The sequence below is a fragment of the Rhinopithecus bieti genome, unplaced genomic scaffold (assembly GCF_001698545.2).
Source record: "Rhinopithecus bieti isolate Rb0 unplaced genomic scaffold, ASM169854v2 scaffold_32518, whole genome shotgun sequence".
Lineage (NCBI taxonomy): Eukaryota > Metazoa > Chordata > Mammalia > Primates > Cercopithecidae > Rhinopithecus > Rhinopithecus bieti.
In genome coordinates, this window is record NW_016814742.1 from 1234446 (window position 1) to 1247505 (window position 13060).

A 13060-nucleotide genomic window follows, 5' to 3' on the forward strand; every position below is an offset into this window, starting at 1 on the left:
AAATATTAGCAAACTAAATCCAACAGAAAATCAAAAAGATAATTCATTATGATCAAAAGACTTTCATCCCAGGGATGTAGGAATGGTTCAACATACTCAAGTCAATAAATGTGATTCATCACATAAACATAATCAAATACAAAAACTACACGATCATTTCAATCAACACAGATAAAGAGTTTGATAAAATACAGCATTGCTTTATGATAAAACTCTCAACAAACTAGGCATAAAAGGAACATACTTCAAAATAATAAAAGCCATATATGGCATACCCACAGCCATCTTCATATTGAATGGGAAAAATTTGAAAGCATTCCCCCTAAGAACTGGAAGAAGACAAGGATGCCCACTTTCACCACTTCTATTCAACATAGTACTGGAAGTCCCAGCCAGAGCAATGTGGCAAGAGAAAGAAATAAAAGGGTATCCAAATTGGAAAAGAGGAAGTCAAACTATCTGTGTTTGCCAATGGTATTATTGTATGCCTAGAAAACCCCAAAAATTCCTACAAAAGACTCCTAGGTTGGTAAATGAATTCAAAAAGTCTCAGGTTGCAAAATCAATGCACACAAATGAGTAGCACTGCTATACACCGACAATGACAAAGTTGAGAATCAAATGAAAAACTTAATTCCTTTTATGATGCCTGCAAGGAAAAAAAAAACACGACTATCTAGGAATATCTAGGAATATCTGCAAGGAAAAAAAAAAAAACACGAAAATCTAGGAAGGATGTGAAATATCTCCGTGAGGAGAAGTATAGAACACTGCTGAAGGAAATCATAGATGACACAAGCAAATGGAAATACATCTTATGCTCATGAATTGGAAGAATCGATATCATTAAAATGACCATACTGCCCAAGGCAATCTACAGATACAATGCAGTTCCTATCAAAACACCAATATTGTTTTTCATGAAATTAGAAAAAAAATTAAAATTCATATGAAACCAAAAAAGAGCCTGAATAGCCAAAACAATCCTAAGCAAAGAGAACAAGTCTGGAAGCATCACATTACCTGATTTCATGTTATACTACAAGGATATGGTAACCAAAACAGCAGAGTACTGGTATAAAGGTAGGTACATACAGCAATGGAACCACATACAGAATCCAGAAATAAAGCCAAATACTTACAATCAACTTATCTTCGAGAAAGCACACAAAAACATGAATTGGGAAAAGGACACCCTATTCAATAAATGGTGCTGGGAAAACTGGCTAACTACATGTAGAAAAATGAGACTGGATCCCTATCTCTGACCATATACAAAAATCAACTGAACATGGGATACAGACTTAAATCTAATACTTGAAATCATAAAATTCTAGAAGAAAACCTAGGAAAAACTCTTCTGGACATTGGCCTAGGGAAATAATTTATGACTAAGACCCCAAAAGCAAATGTAACAAAAACAAATATAAAGAAATGGAATCTAATTAAAGTAAAAAGCCTCCACACAGCAAAAGAAATAATCATTACAGTGAACAGGATGGGAGAAAATGTTTGCAAACTATGCATCTGACAAAGGACTAATATCCAGAATCTACAAGGAATTCAAACAAATCAGCAAGAAAAAAACAAATAATCCTATCAAAAAGTGGGCAAATGACATGAACAGACATTTCTCTAAAGAAGATATACATATGACCAACAAACATATGAAAAAATTCTCAACATCACTAACCATGAGGGAAATGCAAGTTAAAACCACAACTTGATACCACCCCAGCTTGAATTGCCATTATTAAAACGTCAAAATATAACATATGTTGGCATGGATGTGATGAAAGGGGAATGCTTATACACTGTTGGTGGCAAGGTAAATGAGTATACTCTATGGAAAACAGTGTGAAGATTCCTCAAAGAACAAAAGCAGTTCTACCATTTGACTTAGCAATCCCACTACTGGGCATCTACCCAAAGGAAAAGAACTCATTATATAAAAAAGATACATGCACACATATGTTTGTTGCAGCACTATTCACAATTGCAGAAACATAGAACCAACCTAAGTGCCCATCGGACCATGAGTGGATAAATAAAATGTGGTGTATATACACTATGAAATACCACTCATCCATAAAAGGAATGAAATAATGTCTTTTGCAGCAACTTGGATGGAATTGGAGGCCATTTTTCCAAGTGAAGTAACTTAGGAATGGAAAGCCAAATACCATCTATTTTCACTTACAAGTGAGAGTTTAACTATGGGTACACAAAGGCATAAAGAGTGGTACAATGGACAGTGGAGACTCAGAGGAAGGGAGGATGGCAGGTGAGTGACAGATTAAAAAACTATATATTGGGTACAAAGTACATTACTTGAGATTAGTTGAGTGACCGGTACACTAAAATCTGACTTCATGACTATACAATTCATCCATGTAACCAAAAACCACTTGTACCCTTAAAGCTACTGAAATTTAAAAATAAAGGAAGGAAAGAAGGAGAAAGCAAGAAAGCAAGCAAGAAAGCAAGAAAGCAAGAAAAGCAAGAAAGCAAGCAAGCAAGCAAGCAAGAAAATAGTGCTGTGATAAACTTGAGGGTACAGGTACCCCTTTGATATACTGATTTCCTTTCCTTTGGATACACACCCAGTAGTGAGATTGCTAGATCTTATAGTAGTTCTATTTTTAGTTTTATTTAGAAACCTCCATACTGCTTTCCCTAATGGTTGTACTAATTTACATTCCCACTAACAGTGTGTAAAAGTGTCCTTTTCCCTCGTCCTTGCCAGCATTTATTTTTTGTCTTTTTGATAATAGCCATTCCAAATGAGGTGAGATGACGTCTCATCGTGGTTTTGATTTGCATTTCCCTGATGGCTAGTGATGCTGAGCATTTTAAAATACATTTATTGGCCACTTGTATGTCTTTTGTAGTGGAAAATGTCTATTCAGATACCTTGAACATTTAAAACATCAAATTACTAGTTTTTTTTGCTATTGAGTTCCCTGTATATACTGGACATTTGTTTCTTATTGGATGCATAGTTTGCAAATTTTCTTCCATTCTGTAGGTTGCCTTTTCTCTCTTGATTGTTTTCTTTGCTGTGTAAAAGCTTTGTAGTTTGATATAGTCCCATTGTCTATTTTTTTATTGCTCATGCTTTTGAAGTCCTACCCATAAAGTCTTTGACTAGACCAATGCCCTGAAGAGATTTTGCTACGTATCGTTCTCGTAGTTTTATAGTTTTTGGTCTCTCATTTAAGTCTTTAGTCCACTTTCCTTTGATTTTTGTGTATGGTGAGAGATAGGGGTCTAGTTTCATTCTTCTGCATATGGATATCCAGATTTCCCAGCATCAGTTATTGAAGGGGATGTCCTTTTCTCAATATATGTTCTTGGTGCCTTTGCTGAAAATCAGTTGGCTCTAAATTCATATATTTAATTTGGGATTCTCTATTCTGTTCCACTGGTCTGTGTATCTGGTTAGTTTATTGATACATAATAATTATATATATTTATGGAGTACATGTAATATTTTGATCCATGCATACAATATATAATGATCAAATCAGGATAATCGATCACTATAATCACCTCAAACATTTATCACTTCTTTGTTTTGACAACATTCCACATCTTTCCTTCTAGTTATTTTGAAATATAAAATAAATTATTGATAACTATAGTCACTCTATTGTGCGCACACAGTAGAAATTATTCCTAATATTTTACTGTATTTCTAAAATATTAACCAACCTCTCTTTATCGCAGCCTCTGGTAATCACCATTTTACTCTCCGCCTCCATGAGATCAACTTTTTTAGCTCCCACATATAAGTGGGAACATGCAACATTTGTCTTTCTGTGCCTGGCTTATTTCACTTAACTTAACGTCTTCTAGGCTCATCCATGCTGCTGCAAATGATAGGATTTTACTCTTGTTTGTGGATGAAATAATATCCCATTGTGTATATATACAACAGTTTATCCATCCATCCATTGGTGAACACTGAAGCTGATTTTTCTTTTAAAGAAGAAATAACACAAATGCTTCTCAAACTATTCCAAAACATTGAAGAAGACTAAATTCTTTCTAATTTATTCTATGAGGCTAGCTTATTCTGATACAAAAATGAGGCAAGGTCACAAGCGAAAAAGAAAACTATAGGTCAATAACTGATGAACATAAATACAAGACTCCTCACAAATACTGCAAAATTGAATCTAACATCACATCAAAAAGATAATGCACCATGATCGAGTGAGATTTATCCCTGTAATGCAAAGATAGTCCAACATGCACAAAGAAAGAAATGTGATATATCACATCAACAGAATGGAGGACAAAAACCATATGATAATCTCAACAGATACAGAAAAGGCATTGATAAAATTCACATTCCTTTCTGATAAAAACCGTCAACAAATTAGGCATAGAAGAAACATAGCTTAACACAATAAAGGCTGTATACGACAAACACATAACTGATATCATACTGAAGATATTCTCTAAGAACTGTAACAAGATAAGGATATCCACTTTCAAAACTCTTATTTAAGATAGTACTGGAAATCCTAGCCAGAGTAATCAGGCAAGAGAAGAAAATAAGAGACATCCAAGTTGGAAAAGAGAAAGACAAATTGTCCCTCTTTGCAGATGACATGATCGAATATATTAAAGAACCTAAAGACTCCACCAAAAATCTGCTAGAATGGAGAAACAAATTCAGTAAAGTTGCAGGCTATGAAATCAACATAGAAAAATCACTAGTGTTTCTATACACCAGTAACAAAATAGCTGAAAAAGGAGTCAAGAAAGCAACCCATTTATAATAGTTATCCAAAAAACAAACAAAACAACAACAACAACAACAAACAACTTGGTATAAATTTAAGCAAGGAGATGAAGGATCTTTACAATGAAAACAACACAACACTGGTGATGAGTTTCTTGTAGGCAGTATAGAATAGGATATCTCTCTCTCTCTCTCGTTTTTTTTTTTTTTTCCTTTTGAGACAGAGTCTTACTCTGTCACCCAGGCTGAAGTGCAGTGGTGTAAAGTCGGATCACTGCAACCTCTGCCTCCTGAGTTCAAGGGATTCTCATACCTCAGCCACCCGAATAGCTGGGATTACAGCTGCGTACCACCATACCTGGCTAATTTTCATATTTTTAATAGAGACAGGGTTTTGCCATGTTGGCCAGGCTGGTCTCGAACTCCTGACCTCATGTGATCCGCCTGCCACGGCCTCTCAAAGTGCTGGGATTACAGGTGTGAGCCATTGTGCCCAGCCTGGATCTCTTTTTAAAATCTGTCCAGCTAGTCTATATACTTTAATTGAGGGAATTTAAAACATTTACATTCAAGGTTGTTATTGATAGATGAGAACTTACTTTGATCTTTAAAAAATTGTCTTCTGATTGTTTTGTATATCCTTTGTTCTTTTATTACTCTCTAATTATTTATATTTGCAGTTTGGTGGTCTCCTATAGACATAACATTTGATTCCTTTCTCTTTCTCTTTTGTGTATCTGCTCTATTAGTGACTTTTACACTTACACGTGTTTTCATTTTGGTATATATTATTCTTTTGTTTCCAGATATAGGCCTCCCTCGAGCATTTCTTGTAGAGCCAGTCTAGTGATGACAAATTCTCCAAGTTTGTATTTGTCTGGGAAAGATTTTATTTCTCCTTCATTTTGGAGGAAAGCTTTTGTGGGTATGGTACTCCTGATGGAATTTTTTTTTTCTTTTCTTCAGTACTTTGAATATATCATCCTATTTTCTCCTGGCCTGTAAGGTTTCTGCTGAAAAATTCACTGTTAGACTGATGGGGATTCCCTTATACATGACTTGATGATTTCCCCTTGCTATTTTTAGAATTCTCTCTTTGATTTTGACTTTTGAAAGTTTAATAATTTGCCTCAAACATATATGTTTGGATTGAATATATTTGGGAATCTTGAGTCTCATGTATTTGGATGTGTATATTTCTTCTAAGACTTAGGAAGTTTCAGCTATTATTTCATTTAATATATTTCTACACCTTTTGCCATCTCTTGTCTAATTCCCACAATGCAAATATTTTTTCACTTAATGGTATCCTATATATCACATGGGTTTTTTTTCATTCATTTTAACTTTACTTTTGTCTGACTGGGTTATTTCAAAAGACCCTTAAAAATATGAAACACTTCATGAGTTTGCATGTCAACATTGTGCAGGTGCCATTTATTGTTTCAGTTTTAGTATATGTACTGCTGAAGTAGGCACTGTCTTTTTATGTAACCACTAAATTAATATAAACAGGGTGTATACCTTTCATATTAGTGGAAGGGAGGAAAGGAAAGGTAAAAAGTAACATGTCCGAGAAAAGGCAAGAGAGAAGAGAATGAAAGAGAGAAAGAAAAAAAAAAAAAAACAAATTATCAAGCCATTAAGAGTCATGGAGGACTTTAAATGCATATCATTACATGAAAAAAGCCAATCTGAAAAGCCCACATACTATATTATTCCAACTATATGACATTCTGGAAAAGGCGAAAGTATGGAAACTATAAAATGTTCAGTGGTTGCCAGGGGTTGTGAGTGGGGACAGATAAATAGTTGGATCACAGAGGACTTTTATGGCATTGAAACTGTGCTGTATGACACTATTAATGATGAATGCACATCATTATACATTTGTGCAAACCCATAGAATGTATAACACCAGGAGTGAACCCTAATGTAAACTATGGATTTTGAGTGATTATGTTCTGCCAATGTAGGCTCATCAATTGTAGCAAACGTATTACTCAGAAGGAGAATGTTGATAATGGGGGAGGCTATGCATGTGAGGAGTCAGTGGGTATATGAGAAATCTGTGCATCATCCTCTCAATTTTTCTGTGAACCTAAATCTACTCTAAAAACATCTTAAAACAACAACAACCATCTCATCCCCAATAGAATAGTTGAGGCAGATATGAAGTATAAATTAAGTGTAGAGTTAAAAGCAAATATACCAGGCTTGGTGTGGTGGCTTATAGACGTAATTCTAGCTCTCGGGGAGGCTGAGGTGGGAGGATCACTTGTGGCCAGGAGTTTGAGACCAGCTTGGCAACGTAGCAAGACTCTGTCTCTACAAAAAACAAACAAACAAACCATAACAACAAAAAATTAGCCAGGCATGGTGACACATGTCTGTAGTCCTATTTACTAGGGGGCACTGAGATGGGAGGATTACTTAAGCTCAGGAATTTAAGGTTGCAGTAAGCTATGATCATGCTACTGCACCCTACCTGGGTGACAGAGCAAGACCCTTTCAAAAACAAACAAAAACAAGTTATATATATATATCAGACAAGTTATAAAAACAAAACATAAATATGTGTGCAGTGCAACAGATTTTTAAAAACTGAAAGTAAAAGAAAGGAAGCATGTTTGCCATATTTATAGTAACCAAAAGAAAACCATCATAGGAGCATTAATACCAGATAAAATTGACAAACAAAAATTGAAAGAACTCCATGAATAAATAAATCCATCAGTATTTCAGGAATTGGCACAATAAAGATGATTTAAACAGGTCATTTAATAAACTAAACCTGAGTTCTATAACACTGTGCCCACCCACTGCAGAATATATATTTTTGTAAGTTCACAAAAAACTTTGCCAAAATCAATCACTTACTGGGCTGTAAAGCAACTCTTGAGAAATTTCAAAGATGTATTTTTTTTTCAAATATTGTCTAGTCACAACATAATCAAACAAGAAATCAATAAAATAACTATAAAAAACTCAACAATATTAGAAAAAGAGAAATAAACTTTTAAATAATGCATAAGTCCAAATAAAATTTATTAAAAATGAAGAGTTTAGAACTGAATAATAACAATAATAGCACTTATTAAAACTGTGGAATGCAGCAATAGCAGGTAGAGGATATTTTTTAGTCTTAAAACTCTTAAATCACAACAAACTGAAATTATTGAACTGATCACTTATCTCAGGGAGTTAGAGATTAATAAGTGAGATAAACTCAATGAAGTAGGAGGAAGAAATAATAAGAGACAACAGAAGTTAATAAAATAACAGGGAAACATACAATAGAGAGATTTAATACAGCAGAGATTAACTATTTGAAAAGACTAATAAAGTTAACAAATCTTTGGAGAAACTAACAAAAAACAGAGAAGGCGCAAATGTTTAATATCAGCAACTCAGAATAGAATACTTTTACAAATGCTGTGGACCTTTAAAAGATAAGCCAAGAATATTATAAAAACATTTGTGCTAATAAATTTGAAATTTTAGACAAAATAGAAATATCATCACCTAACATGGACTTAAAAAGAATTTGCAAAGTTGAGTAATACTAGAACAATCAAAGAAATTGTGCCAGCAGTCAAAAATTTTTCTACATAGAGAACTGACCTAGATGATTTTACTGTTAATTTCTACTGAAACTGAAGAAAGAAAGATTTTTATTATTCTAAAAACTTTTCCAAAGAGATAAAGGAACACTAGCCATCTCAATTTATAAGGTTGGCACCACCTTGATACAAAGAACAGAATAAGGAAGGAAATGTAAAGGTCAATCTCATTCATGATTCACTGAATCAAAGCCCTACACAAAGTATTAACTCTCAAAATTAGTCCACCAATATGCAAAATGTTGATACATCATGAGCAAGTTAGGTTTGCAGATCTAAGAATGCAGATCTCATTTAACCTTAGATCAATTAACATAATTTGCCACACATATTTAAGAGAACAATCCTAAAATCAGCTCAATAAACATAAGAGCTTTTGATAAAATTTAACATCTCCTCATAACAAAAATATCCTTTTTTTTCCAAAAATGGAAAAAATTTCCTTACCCTAATAAACAATATTCGTAAAACCTACAGAAACCATTTAATCCATCCTTCCTCTAGTAAGAAGACCGAGGTTTCCATCTTTCCTACAAGAATACATGAAAGCCCTTCTCTCCAGGTTGCTTTTCACACAAGCCTGTGATTCTGGTATTCTGCTACCAGCTCTCTTCCTTGAGCAGGCTTGAGTTTGGAAGTGGTCCCCAGTGGGATGCTGTTAGGGAAATCTTTGGAGATTAAAAAGAGAGGATGTGAATAGACTAAAGAGAGAAGCAGAGCTAGATCACAGATGGGGAGAGTCAGAGCGCTAGCAGGTCTTTTTCTACTTTTAATCCCAGCTCCCTGGACCAGATGCTCTACTCTGACATGTGTTCTGGTGTTTGGAGACCTGGGGTTCCCTTGTTCAGGGGAGATCACCAGGGCACGGAAACCAAGCTCTACTCCTTCCCTGATAGGGCATACCTGCAAATTACTGTTATGTAGTGGATCCAGGTGTGGTAAATCCCTGGCAAGAGGGATCATTGTAATGGTCTTTCATGAGTTGCACAGTGAAAAGGCTTTGGCTTCTTCATGTTTTAGGTAAAATCAGAATCAGATGTTTATGGAGGGCAGTATGGGGGTAGTAGTTTGGGGTCAAGAGTTCCATTCATTTTTGAAGGAAAACTGAGGAAGAAGAGGAACTGAGATTCCTAGTAATTCTGGGATATTACTCCCTGTAGATAATCCCCACTTTGGTTCCCTCATCAAGAAAGGTTTGTGCCTTAGTCTTCACAGTGCAGGGCCAGGCTAAGTCATCTGCTAACTTAATGTTCTATGACTAAACAAGCAGTACTATTTCTTTCTTTTTTCTTCCTCTCAGTTGGTGCTCCATCTACATCAGGTTGCTGCTCCATGTGTGGACTTGGATGAGACAGCATACTATGAGGCATGAAACCTGGCTTCCTGAGTGGCAGCTGAGGGGAGAGATGTAGCCGAACCAATCAGCTACAACCTCATTCCAGTGTCCATACTTACATAGTGGAAAATACTCTAAAGCCCACTTCTGAGAGCCCACTAATTTCTAGATTTCACATTTCCCAAATCCTGTATAAGATTAGTTCTTGCTTTGTTCAGAGGCACTATTTTACAAGTATTGTTCTCCCTTGCCTAGCGAGCAATAAATTTAGCTTTTTGTTTCAGACACTGAATGCTATTCTTTCCTGTGACACTCCTTGAAATTGTTCTAGAGAAGTAAGTCCCACATGCTGAATGTCTGAGCTTGTTAAGCAACTTGCCTTGTCTCTTAGCAGCTTGTTGTGAAGTAGTGGGCAGCTATGGTACTGTAACACCAAATTGCATTGCATCTTTACTTGATTCATTCTTTTTCCTCACTATCATTGCACTGAATTTGTACCTCCCAAACAAATTGTTATCATTTTTATCCTTGATTCAGGCTCTGCTTTTATAGGAGTCCGGATAGGACAAAGTGGGAAAGTACGATTTTTGATACTTCTTCCTTTGTCTCAGGCTGGAAGTTAAAGGTAAGAGAGAATCTTCTCATAAATTAAAACAAGATAATTTCCTTGGATATCATGCCATTAATTTTTTTTTTCTCAGCTGAGTGAGGTGGTATGTCCTATAATACCAGCTATTCAAGAAGCTGAGACAGGAGGATTGCTTGAGTCTGGGTGTTTGAGGCTATAGTGTACTATGATCATGCCTGTGAATAGCCACTGCACAACATAGCGAGACCTTATCTCTGAAAGAAAAAGAAAAAGTATTTTATCTCCTGGAACTCTTTAAATATTTCTCCCCTCTATTTAACCAAGGTTTGTGATGGAGGGTCTTTTCTTTTTCCCTTTTACACTACGTTTCTGGGAGACTGACCAGGAATTTCACCTAAATGCTTCCCATTGGTAGAGTAAAGCCAGCATTGCAACCTTATAAAGAACATTGTGAGATTCTCAGCCCAAGTGAGGGAAGGAAGACTATCTTGTGCTTTGATGTGGTTTGGCTCTGTGTACCTTGTAAGTTTCCTGAGGCCTCCTCAGCCATGCGGAACTGTGAGTCAATTAAACTTCTTTTCTTTATAAATTACCCAGTCTCGGGTATTCTTCATAGCAATGTGAGAATGGACTCACACATGTCTTCTACAAGCAAAGTGTCTCATTGGGAAAATGAGATGTCTACATTGGCAAATAATTTAGTGACAAAGGAAGAGTTGTGGCTCAGTCCTCCAGAAGAAACTGCTGGCCTCAAAAGAGACTGTCTTTTCTTTCACTCTTCCATATACTTCATTATTCTTGTATTACACTTATGTGATTATCCAACCAGACAGTGATGGCAACAACAGCTAAAGAATAATTGAATGTGTACTATGGTGTGCTCAATGACAGCCTTCAGGACAATGGAGAGTTTTTACGTTGCCAGGGAATGATGCAGATGATAGGAAATGATGCAAAATACACAAGATGTGGATGTTAAGGCATGGGATGAGTATGGAGTCATAAGGAGAGAGGTAGTGAGAAACTGATAGTTTGTAAGTTACTTAGAAGATAGAAGACTGTTGAAGGATAAGTGATAGAATAAAAGAGTGACTTTCCAGTAGCTTCTTGGGATCTCCAGTGAATCAGGCTTGGAGGAAACTTAGAATGAATTAATTATCTGCAAGTGAATTTTGCATTTTTCTCAGTTTATGCAACATACCCATGCAACTTTTTATGTCTCTCCACAGATTATTTGATTTCTGACATTTGATCTCATCCCCTTTGTCTGTTTTAATGGTTACTTTTAAATTGAGTGATGTTCAGGCCCCTTCCTGCATACCTCTACCTTCCACCATTAAGGCTCCTTTCTAGGAACATGACATTCTAAAAGCGAGGACTAATTGTGTATCCTCAGTGTTGCCTTTTTATATAAAGAATAGATTTTCATCTTTAGGAATGCCACTAAGTCTATTTTGTGTGATTTCCATGCCAGTTTTTTTTTAATTTATTATAAAGATTTCTTAGCCAGGTGTGGTGGCTTACACCTGTAATCCCAGCACTTTGGGAGGCTGAGGTGGGTGGATCACGAGGTCAGGAGTTCAAGACCAACCTGGCCAAGATGGTGAAACCCTGCCTACTAAAAATACAAAAATATTAGCTGGGCATGGTGGTGGGCGCCTGTAATCTCAGCTATTCAGGAGGCTGAGGCAGAGAATTTCTTGAACCCAGGAGGCAGAGGTTGCACTGAGTCGAGATTGTGCCACTGTACTCCAGTCTGGGTGACAGAGTGAGACTCCATCTCAAAAAAAAAAAAAAAAAAAAAAAAAGGTTTCTTTATTATAAAACGATTGCACACTACATGCCCGATGCTCTACCTCAATGTTTGCCTCTGGCATCTTACTTCTAACCTGAACTCTGACCAGATGGAAGGGAGGAGGGCACAAATGATACACTTGGGGAAACCTGCAACAGGCAGACACCAGGAGCATGGTGGGTGGAATCCATGTGTGAAAACCCTCTCTGCTATGGCTTTCAGATGGATGGTAGACATTCCAATGTGGCCTGAGTCAGTCATGATAAAAAACCTTGGCGACATTTTCAGTGCCCTAAATTTGATAAAAACAAGATAATACCTTGAAGAAATCTCACAGAAAAATGAAAAATATTGAGGGAATGAGTTAGGGCTGAGAACGTATTGTGATTACTCAATAACCACAAATTTGCAATTAACTGCTGTAACCACAAATCATCCTTCTAGGGTTCGCTGTGTAGAAAGAGCCGTTGACTTTTTATAGTCATTGTAGCCACAGCTGGAACCTCATAAAGAGTTCACGGTGGGCCTTCGATCAAAGCTGGAGATATTATTTCTTGCAGATTATGAATCTTTCTGTTGCTGTGAGCTGATATAGGGGAGAGCCAAATTATAGCAACATTGGAGAATCAGTCCCTAGCACAGGGTTTTTGCATAATACGGATGAAGACAGAATGTCTCAAGTCCGGGAAATTCTTTCATTCAAAAAAGATGTAATAAGTACTTACCCTGTAAGTGTTCCTGTCACAGCGCTAGGAATCATATGGTGAACACTAACAGATTTAGTTTCTAATCTTGAGGAGTGAGACATAATTAACCAATGAGAACTTACTTATATGATTATAAATGGCAGCAAGTAATCTGAAGGAAAAAATTATCAGAGAGTATGATAGGCTAATATGATATTATATAGGGATCAGGAAAGACGGCCAGTAATGCAAACATACAGCTGATGATGAAAAGTGTT